We start from the raw sequence: 11220 nt of genomic DNA on the forward strand, positions 1-11220 counted from the left end.
CCTTCGTGTGACACGTACGAGCGACTGCTAACAATCAAAAATACTCACCTAATCGTTGACACGTTGTTCAAATCCCAAATATTGTTGATGGTGCAGGACGCAGGTTGTTCGTTGTTCCTGAGGCAGCACACATCGCTACGTGTGACACCCCAGGAATGACGAACAACACCGTACCTGCGTCCCCCGGCAACGAGGTGGGCGTGTCTTTCTGCGGCTGCTCTCCACCCCTCTGCTTCTATTGGATGCCTGCCGTGTGATGTCGCTGTGATGTCGCTGTGACGCCGCACGAACCACCCCCTTAGAAAAGAGGCAGTTTGCCGGCCACAGCGACATCGTTAGGCAGGTAAGTATGTGTGACGGGTACTAGCAATATTGTGCGCCTCAGGCAGCGATTTGCCGTGACGCGCAAACGAAGGGGGCGGGTGCTTTCACGAACGACATTCTATAGAATGCTGGGTTTTCATACATTGCCTGTAACATATATAATGTATAGGAAAAAAATGTATATAAAAAGTAGGTGCAGCAATCCCAATAACAATTGTATATAACAGCAATAAAATTCAATCCTTTATTAATAATGACCTAAAAAGAAGAACCCGAGTTCCTCTAATCCACAAATCATTAGCTCAACAAGCCATCACCATGTGTAGTTGGATACTAAATACCCAATCTGTTGGTCATCAGACCATATAATGTTGAGATATACACAGTGGTGGCCACTAGATCAATAAAAAATAAACAGAAAAACACAGCAAACATAAATGAAGTAATATTGCCAAAATCAAGGACATTGGTCCAATTTGATAGAAAAACTTAGCAGAAAAAAATAATATACCTAACTAAATATGTCATAATTCCACAATAAATGCTGACAGTGGTCAGACACCAAGATGAATCAACATATGTTAAGGCATAGATAATAGGAATGGTCTCACCACATCCTTTCACAAGAGGGCAAGCAGTCTCTCCATCAGGATCCCGGGTTTGGCGTCCCAAAAATAGGGTCAGCTTAGGGGGTCCAGCTTTACACTACTAGATGTGGTCCGTCCTTGTTAGGACGGAAGTTTGGGGCAGCAGGCAATTTTGTTATTTTGTCTCCAGGTTGCATAGGGAGAGTGAATGCTGAATTGGCATACTAAACCCGGGATCCTGATGGAGAGACTGCTTGCCCTCTTGTGAAAGGATGTGGTGAGACCATTCCTATTATATATGCCTTAACATATGTTGATTCATCTTGGTGTCTGACCACTGTCAGCATTTATTGTGGAATTATGACATATTTAGTTAGGTATATTATTTTTTTCTGCTAAGTTTTTCTATCAAATTGGACCAATGTCCTTGATTTTGGCAATATTACTTCATTTATGTTTGCTGTGTTTTTCTGTTTATTTTTTATTGATCTAGTGGCCACCACTGTGTATATCTCAACATTATATGGTCTGATGACCAACAGATTGGGTATTTAGTATCCAACTACACATGGTGATGGCTTGTAGAGCTAATGATTTGTGGATTAGAGGAACTCGGGTTCTTCTTTTTAGGTCATTATTAATAAAGGATTGAATTTTATTGCTGTTTATATATATATATATATATATATATATATATATATAAAAATTAGCCCAAAATTGGGCATGATGAAAGTTTATTCATCAATAAACTTTCATTATCATATATTTGGTACTGGCTATTTTTTGGTTTATAGGGGTATATACCCCTTTTTTGTTGGCCAGATTCTTCTGTTCTAGACTAGGATTAATATAGTAACTGAGCAATCACAGCTGATGTCATCATCCACGCCCTTATATAGCCGGCCATGCGCTGCCTGAGCATACTGATAGGACAGCGCTCCGCAACGAGGGTTTGTCTGCAGTTAGGTCACACTTCTCACAATGTTCAGCTCCAGCCAGGTGCCCGGTTATTGGTTCTACTGCTCAAGAGGGTTGTCCTGCAACCAGCTATTACCAAGCTCGGTCCTGCTGCTTCTTGTGTTTTTACCTTTACCTCTAGTGTAGTCTGCACATCTGGCTCTGCTACATCTGGAGCTTTCTGTGTGTCCAGCTCTGCTACATATGGAGCTTCCTGCATGTCCAGCTATCCTGCTCCCCCACCTGCTACCGGTCTCATCTAGGTCTCTGCTGTATCTTCGTTTCCGGTCCGTGCTGTTAATCATAGTCTTGCTGTTCATGTAAGAATGTCCAACTCTGCTACGTCTGGAGCTTTGCGCCTCTACAGCTCAGCTACATCTGGGAGCTCCGCGTGGGTCCAGCTCAGCTACATCTGAAGCTTCGCGTCGGTCCAGCTCAGCTACATCTGGGAGCTCCGCGTGGGTCCAGCTCAGCTACATCTGGCGCTTCGCGTGGGTCCAGCTCAGCTACATCTGGAGCTTCGCGTGGGTCCAGCTCAGCTACATCTGGAGCTCCGCGTGGGTCCAGCTCAGCTACATCTGGAGCTTTGCGTGGGTCCAGCTCAGCTACATCTGGAGCTTCGCGTGGGTCCAGCTCAGCTACATCTGGAGCTTCGCGTGGGTCCAGCTCAGCTACATCTGGAGCTTCGCGTGGGTCCAGCTCAGCTACATCTGGAGCTTCGCGTGGGTCCAGCTCAGCTACATCTGGAGCTCCGCGTGGGTACAGCTCAGCTACATCTGGGAGCTCCGCGTGGGTCCAGCTCAGCTACATCTGAAGCTTCGCGTCGGTCCAGCTCAGCTACATCTGGGAGCTCCGCGTGGGTCCAGCTCAGCTACATCTGGCGCTTCGCGTGGGTCCAGCTCAGCTACATCTGGAGCTTCGCGTGGGTCCAGCTCAGCTACATCTGGAGCTCCGCGTGGGTCCAGCTCAGCTACATCTGGAGCTTTGCGTGGGTCCAGCTCAGCTACATCTGGAGCTTCGCGTGGGTCCAGCTCAGCTACATCTGGAGCTTCGCGTGGGTCCAGCTCAGCTACATCTGGAGCTTCGCGTGGGTCCAGCTCAGCTACATCTGGAGCTTCGCGTGGGTCCAGCTCAGCTACATCTGGAGCTTCGCGTGGGTCCAGCTCAGCTACATCTGGAGCTTCGCGTGGGTCCAGCTCAGCTACATCTGGAGCTTCGCGTGGGTCCAGCTCAGCTACATCTGGAGCTTCGCGTGGGTCCAGCTCAGCTACATCTGGAGCTCCGCGTGGGTCCAGCTCAGCTACATCTGGGAGCTCCGCGTGGGTCCAGCTCAGCTACATCTGGAGCTCTGCGTGGGTCCAGCTCAGCTACATCTGGAGCTCCGCGTGGGTCCAGCTCAGCTACATCTGGAGCTCCGCGTGGGTCCAGCTCAGCTACATCTGGAGCTCCGCATGGGTCGTTATCAGCTACATCTGGAGCTTTGCATGGGTCCATCTGTCCTGCTCCTCCACCACCCGGCATGTCCAGCTCTGCTGTATCATCGTTTCCGGTCCGTGCTGCTTACACTCACCTACAGAGAATCCCCCGCACCCACTGAGCCCATGAAATCAGTCACTCTGTCTCCTCTGAACACTTTTGTGCCCATCGGTCCATTCTGCTGCCAAATATTCCACCTCTTCCCTCATGACTTCTCTTCTGATGATTCCTCCACTACTCAGATAATTTAACTCCTACCAGATCTTCTCCAACCCGTCCCCTCCATGATCTCTGGACAACTCCCCCCACCAAACCCCAAGATCTCCACTCCCCTCACACAGAACCCCAATATCTCCGCTCCCCCTCACACAAAACCCCAATATCTCCGCTCCCCCTCACACAAAACCCCACGAGCTCCGCTCCCCCTCACACAAAACCCCACGAGCTCCGCTCCCCCTCACACAAAACCCCAATATCTCCGCTCCCCCTCACACAAAACCCCACGAGCTCCGCTCCCCTCACACAAAACCCCACGAGCTCCGCTCCCCTCACACCGCCACCTCCAGAGTCTCTCTTGCGCTTCCCTCTTACTCTGGAACTCGTTACCCCAATCAGTCAGAGTTTCTCGCCCTCAGAAGCCTCCTCACATCTCCATCTACGCCCCCTAGAAAGTGGAACCCCGGACTCCCCACAACTACGGTGTCTGCACCAATCATGGAGGTAATGCCGGGATGTCTGACAACTCCGCAGGAAAAGGAGCCTCCGAGATATACACACATTACACTAATATAGATTACAGATATGCACTATAGTCACATACATCACATATTACACACACATTATTTATATATACAACCACATATATCACACATTATATATAACACATATCACATTGTATATACACATACAATCACACATTTTATATATCTATATCTCACACATATAATCACACATTATATACAGTATATATCACACATATATAACTTTGTATGGAGCCGGGGGAGCGGGTGTCAGGGCGGATCCTCCCCGCACTGTGAGGAGACAGGAGGAGGCGCACATATACCGGTGAGGAGGAGGGAGAGCACATATACCGGAGAGGAGGAGGAGGAGGCGCACATATACCGGTGAGGAGGAGGGAGAGCACATATACCGGAGAGGAGGAGGAGGAGCACATATACCGGTGAGGAGGAGGGAGAGCACATATACCGGAGAGGAGGAGGAGGAGCACATATACCGGAGAGGAGGAGGAGGCGCACATATACCGGAGAGGAGGAGGGAGAGCACATATACCGGAGAGGAGGAGGAGGCGCACATATACCGGAGAGGAGGAGGAGGAGGCGCACATATACCGGAGAGGAGGAGGAGGAGCACATATACCGGAGAGGAGGAGGGAGAGCACATATACCGGAGAGGAGGAGGAGGAGCACATATACCGGTGAGGAGGAGGGAGAGCGCATATACCGGAGAGGAGGAGGAAGAGCACATATACCGGAGAGGAGGAGGGAGAGCACATATACCGGAGAGGAGGAGGAGGAGCACATATACCGGAGAGGAGGAGGGAGAGCACATATACCGGAGAGGAGGAGGAGGAGCACATATACCGGAGAGGAGGAGGGAGAGCACATATACCGGAGAGGAGGAGGAGGAGCACATATACCGGTGAGGAGGAGGGAGAGCACATATACCGGAGAGGAGGAGGAGGCGCACATATACCGGGGAGGAGGAGGAGGCGCACATATACCGGAGAGGAGGAGGAGGAGCACATATACCGGTGAGGAGGAGGGAGAGCACATATACCGGAGAGGAGGAGGGACAGCACATATACCGGAGAGGAGGAGGAGGCGCACATATACCGGGGAGGAGGAGGAGGAGCACATATACCGGAGAGGAGGGAGGAGGAGCACATATACCGGAGAGGAGGAGGAGGAGCACATATACCGGAGAGGAGGAGGAGGAGCACATATACCGGAGAGGAGGAGGGAGAGCACATATACCGGAGAGGAGGAGGAGCACATATACCGGAGAGGAGGAGGAGGAGCACATATACCGGAGAGGAGGAAGAGCACATATACCGGAGAGGAGGAGGAGCACATATACCGGAGAGGAGGAGGAGGAGCACATATACCGGAGAGGAGGAAGAGCACATATACCGGAGAGGAGGAAGAGCACATATACCGGAGAGGAGGAGGAGGAGGAGGAGGCGCACATATACCGGAGAGGAGGAGGGAGAGCACATATACCGGAGAGGAGGAGGAGGCGCACATATACCGGAGAGGAGGAGGAGGAGCACATATACCGGAGAGGAGGAGGAGGAGGAGGCGCACATATACCGGAGAGGAGGGAGGAAGAGCACATATACCGGAGAGGAGGAGGAGGAGGAGCACATATACCGGAGAGGAGGAGGAGGAGCACATATACCGGAGAGGAGGAGGGAGAGCACATATACCGGAGAGGAGGAGGAGGAAGAGCACATATACCGGAGAGGAGGAGGAGGCGCACATATACCTGAGAGGAGGAGGAGGCGCACATATACCGGAGAGGAGGAGGAGGAGGAGCACATATACCGGAGAGGAGGAGGGAGAGCACATATACCGGAGAGGAGGAGGAGGAGCATATATACCGGAGAGGAGGAGGGAGAGCACATATACCGGAGAGGAGGAGGAGGCGCACATATACCTGAGAGGAGGAGGAGGCGCACATATACCGGAGAGGAGGAGGAGGAGGAGCACATATACCGGAGAGGAGGAGGAGGAGCACATATACCGGAGAGGAGGAGGGAGAGCACATATACCGGAGAGGAGGAGGAGGAGCACATATACCGGAGAGGAGGAGGAGGCGCACATATACCGGAGAGGAGGGAGGAGGAGCACATATACCGGAGAGGAGGAGGAGGAGGAGGAGGAGCACATATACCGGAGAGGAGGAGGGAGAGCACATATACCGGAGAGGAGGAGGGAGAGCACATATACCGGAGAGGAGGAGGGAGAGCACATATACCGGAGAGGAGGAGGAGGAGGAGCACATATACCGGAGAGGAGGAGGAGGAGGAGCACATATACCGGAGAGGAGGAGGGAGAGCACATATACCGGAGAGGAGGAGGAGGAGCACATATACCGGAGAGGAGGAGGAGGAGCACATATACCGGAGAGGAGGAGGAGGAGGCGCACATATACCGGAGAGGAGGAGGAGGAGCACATATACCGGAGAGGAGGAGGAGCACATATACCGGAGAGGAGGAGGAGGAGCACATATACCGGAGAGGAGGAGGAGGAGCACATATACCGGAGAGGAGGAGGAGCACATATACCGGAGAGGAGGAGGAGGCGCACATATACCGGAGAGGAGGAGGAGGAGCACATATACCGGAGAGGAGGGAGGAGGCGCACATATACCGGAGAGGAGGAGGAGGAGCACATATACCGGAGAGGAGGAAGAGCACATATACCGGAGAGGAGGAGGAGGAGGAGGAGCACATATACCGGAGAGGAGGAGGAGGTGCACATATACCGGAGAGGAGGAGGAGCACATATACCGGAGAGGAGGAGGAGGAGCACATATACCGGAGAGGAGGAGGAGAAGCACATATACCGGAGAGGAGGAGGAGCACATATACCGGAGAGGAGGAGGAGGCGCACATATACCGGAGAGGAGGAGGAGCACATATACCGGAGAGGAGGAGGAGGAGCACATATACCGGAGAGGAGGAGGAGCACATATACCGGAGAGGAGGAGGAGCACATATACCGGAGAGGAGGAGGAGGAGCACATATACCGGAGAGGAGGGAGGAGGCGCACATATACCGGAGAGGAGGAGGAGGAGCACATATACCGGAGAGGAGGAAGAGCACATATACCGGAGAGGAGGAGGAGGCGCACATATACCGGAGAGGAGGAGGAGGCGCACATATACCGGAGAGGAGGAAGAGCACATATACCGGAGAGGAGGAGGAGGAGCACATATACCGGAGAGGGTCACTGCGTCTTCTCCGGGCTCCGGGGGAGGTTTTCTCGGAGGTTTCCTGGTTTTGTGATGAGATTTGTCTCCTCCATTCCCCTCAGTCCTGCAGCAGCATTTCCTGTCCCTGGAAACTACATGTCCCGGCATCCCGTGCGGCCGCTCTCCTGTCTCTTTCCTCCCAGTGCAGGCGCGTTCCTCGCTGTAGTCTTCATTGCTGAGAAGCTGAAAGTGGCCTCACCGCTGTATCCTCAGTGTGGGGGGCAGAGACGATGCTGAAGTTGGTTTCTTATTCGTCCAGTTTCTTATTCGGGGCTGAAGTTGGTTTCTTATTCGTCAGTTTCTTATTCGGCAATTTAGTTTTTTCAGTTTTTTATGCATTTATCAACAAAAATGACACATGACAATAATAAAATACAATGCACTGATGAGCCCTAATATACATACACTCAAAACCAGCTGCGAAAATTATAAAACTGGCAAAAAAATGGGCATCAAAGTGGGCACCAAAGTATGTTAGTGAAAGGGTTAAATGGCTTTGGGCCACTGATCTAACACCACAATTACCTATCTAGTGATGCCCCTAATCAAACTCAAGTGTCTCCAGCCTGGCCCAAAGGGGTTCTGGGCATCAAAACTGGCATCAAAGTGGGCACACAGCCAATTTTCACAGATTTGAATAAGTAACCAGTGTTTTTGAGGGGTTAAATGGCTTTGGGCCACTGATCTCACACCACATTTACATATCTAGTGATGCCACACATCAAATTCAGATCACTCCAGCCTGTTTGGGCCAGGCTAAAGTGATCTGAATTTTATGTGTGTCATCACTAGGTATGTAAATGTGGTGTGAGATCAGTGGCCCAAAGCCATTTAACCCTTCAAAAACACCAGTTACTTATTCAAATCTATGAAAACTGGGATTTTTACCACTTTGATGCCAGTTCTGATGCCCAGAACCTGTTTGGGCCAGGCTGAAGTGATCTGAATTTGATGTGTGGCATCACTAGGTATGTAAATGTGGTGTGAGATCAGTGGCCCAAAGCCATTTAACCCTTCAAAAACACCAGTTACTTATTCAAATCTGTGAAAACTGGGATTTTTACCACTTTGATGCCAGTTCTGATGCCCAGATCCTGTTTGGGCCAGGCTGGAGTGATCTGAATTTGATGTGTGGCATTACTAGGTATGTAAATGTGGTGTCAGATCAATGGCCCAAAGCCATTTTACCCCTCAAAAACACTGGTTACTTATTCAAATCTGTGAAAACTGGGATTTTTACCACTTTGATGCCAGTTCTGATGCCCAGAACCTGTTTGGGCCAGGCTGAAGTGATCTGAATTTGATGTGTGGCATTACTAGGTATGTAAATGTGGTGTGAGGTCAGTGGCCCAAAGCCATTTAACCCCTCAAAAATACTGGTTACTTATTCAAATCTGTGAAAATTGGGGTTTTGCCCACTTTGATGCCAGTTCTGATGCCCAGAACCTGTTTGGGCCAGGCTAAAGTGATCTGAATTTTATGTGTGTCATCACTAGGTATGTAAATGTGGTGTCAGATCAGTGGCCCAAAGCCATTTAACCCCTCAAAAACACTGGTTACTTATTCAAATCTGTGAAAACTGAGATTTTTACCACTTTGATGCCAGTTCTGATGCCCAGAACCTGTTTGGGCCAGGCTGGAGTGATCTGAATTTGATGTGTGGCATCACTAGGTATGTAAATGTGGTGTCGGATCAGTGGCCCAAAGCCATTTAACCCCTCAAAAACACTGGTTACTTATTCAAATCTGTGAAAACTGGGGTTTTGCCCACTTTGATGCCAGTTATGATGCCCAGAACCTGTTTGGGCCAGACTAAAGTGATCTGAATTTGATGTGTGGCATCACTAGGTATGTAAATGTGGTGTAAGATCAGTGGCCCAAAGCCATTTAACCCCTCAAAAACACCAGTTACTTATTCAAATCTGTGAAAACTGGGGTTTTGCCCACTTTGATGCCAGTTCTGATGCCCAGAACCTGTTTGGGCCAGGCTAAAGTGATCTGAATTTGATGTGTGGCATCACTAGGTATGTAAATGTGGTGTGAGATCAGTGGCCCAAAGCCATTTAACCCCTCAAAAACACTGGTTACTTATTCAAATCTGTGAAAACTGGGTTTTTGCCCACTTTGATGCCAGTTCTGATGCCCAGAACCTGTTTGGGCCAGGCTAAAGTGATCTGAATTTGATGTGTGGCATCACTAGGTATGTAAATGTGGTGTGAGATTAGTGGCCCAAAGCCATTTAACCCCTCAAAAACACTGGTTACTTCTTCAAATCTGTGAAAATTGGGGTTTTGCCCACTTTGATGCCAGTTCTGATGCCCAGAACCTGTTTGGGCCAGGCTAAAGTGATCTGAATTTGATGTGTGTCATCACTAGGTATGTAAATGTGGTGTCAGATCAGTGGCCCAAAGCCATTTAACCCCTCAAAAACACTGGTTACTTATTCAAATCTGTGAAAACTGGGGTTTTGCCCATCTTGATACCAGTTCTGATGCCCAGAACCTGTTTGGGCCAGGCTGGAGTGATCTGAATTTGATGTGTGGCATCACTAGGTATGTAAATGTGGTGTCAGATCAGTGGCCCAAAGCCATTTAACCCCTCAAAAACACTGGTTACTTATTCAAATCTGTGAAAAGTGGGTTTTGCCCACTTTGATGCCAGTTCTGATGCCCAGAACCTGTTTGGGCCAGGCTGGAGTGATCTGAATTTGATGTGTGGCATCACTAGGTATGTAAATGTGGTGTGAGGTCAGTGGCCCAAAGCCATTTGACCCCTCAAAAACACTGGTTACTTATTCAAATCTGTGAAAAGTGGGTTTTGCCCACTTTGATGCCAGTTCTGATGCCCAGAACCTGTTTGGGCCAGGCTGGAGTGATCTGAATTTGATGTGTGGCATCACTAGGTATGTAAATGTGGTGTGAGATCAGTGGCCCAAAGCCATTTAACCCCTCAAAAACACTAATTACTTATTCAAATCTGTGAAAACTGGGATTTTTACCACTTTGATGCCAGTTCTGATGCCCAGAACCTGTTTGGGCCAGGCTGGAGTGATCTGAATTTGATGTGTGGCATCACTAGGTATGTAAGTGTGGTGTCAGATCAGTGGCCCAAAGCCATTTAACCCCTCAAAAACACTGGTTACTTATTCAAATCTGTGAAAACTGGGGTTTTGCCCACTTTGATGCCAGTTCTGATACCCAGAACCTGTTTGGGCCAGGCTAAAGTGATCTGAATTTGATGTGTGGCATCACTAGGTATGTAAATGTGGTGTGAGATTAGTGGCCCAAAGCCATTTAACCCCTCAAAAACACCAGTTACTTATTCAAATCTGTGAAAACTGGGGTTTTGCCCACTTTGATGCCAGTTCTGATGCCCAGAACCTGTTTGGGCCAGGCTAAAGTGATCTGAATTTGATGTGTGGCATCACTAGGTATGTAAATGTGGTGTGAGATCAGTGGCCCAAAGCCATTTAACCCTTCAAAAACACCAGTTACTTATTCAAATCTGTGAAAACTGGGATTTTTACCACTTTGATGCCAGTTCTGATGCCCAGAACCTGTTTGGGCCAGGCTGAAGTGATCTGAATTTGATGTGTGGCATCACTAGGTATGTAAATGTGGTGTGAGATCAGTGGCCCAAAGCCATTTAACCCCTCAAAAACACTGGTTACTTATTCAAATCTGTGAAAACTGGGGTTTTGCCCACTTTGATGCCAGTTCTGATGCCCAGAACCTGTTTGGGCCAGGCTGTAGTGATCTGAATTTGATGTGTGGCATCACTAGATATGTAAATGTGGTGTGAGATCAGTGGCCCAAAGCCATTTAACCCCTCAAAAACACCAGTTACTTATTCAAATCTGTGAAAATTGGCTGTGTGCC

General features: G+C 49.4%; 2 protein-coding genes across 2 annotated transcripts in view; both read right to left on the bottom strand.

Moving 5' to 3' along the window:
- Nucleotides 1–7364, bottom strand: part of LOC142292351 (uncharacterized) — a 36451-nt gene extending 29087 nt beyond the window's left edge. Inside the window, exon 1 of the mRNA XM_075337664.1 lies at nucleotides 7281–7364. The gene's annotated coding sequence lies outside the window, so the exon portion shown is untranslated. The remainder of the gene's footprint in view (nucleotides 1–7280) is intronic.
- LOC142290084 (uncharacterized) overlaps nucleotides 1–7462 on the bottom strand; it is a 161465-nt gene extending 154003 nt beyond the window's left edge. Inside the window, exon 1 of the mRNA XM_075334019.1 lies at nucleotides 7309–7462. The gene's annotated coding sequence lies outside the window, so the exon portion shown is untranslated. The remainder of the gene's footprint in view (nucleotides 1–7308) is intronic.
- Between the last annotated feature and the right edge of the window lie 3758 nt (nucleotides 7463–11220).

The sequence above is a fragment of the Anomaloglossus baeobatrachus genome, chromosome 2, assembly GCF_048569485.1.
Source record: "Anomaloglossus baeobatrachus isolate aAnoBae1 chromosome 2, aAnoBae1.hap1, whole genome shotgun sequence".
Taxonomy (NCBI): domain Eukaryota; kingdom Metazoa; phylum Chordata; class Amphibia; order Anura; family Aromobatidae; genus Anomaloglossus; species Anomaloglossus baeobatrachus.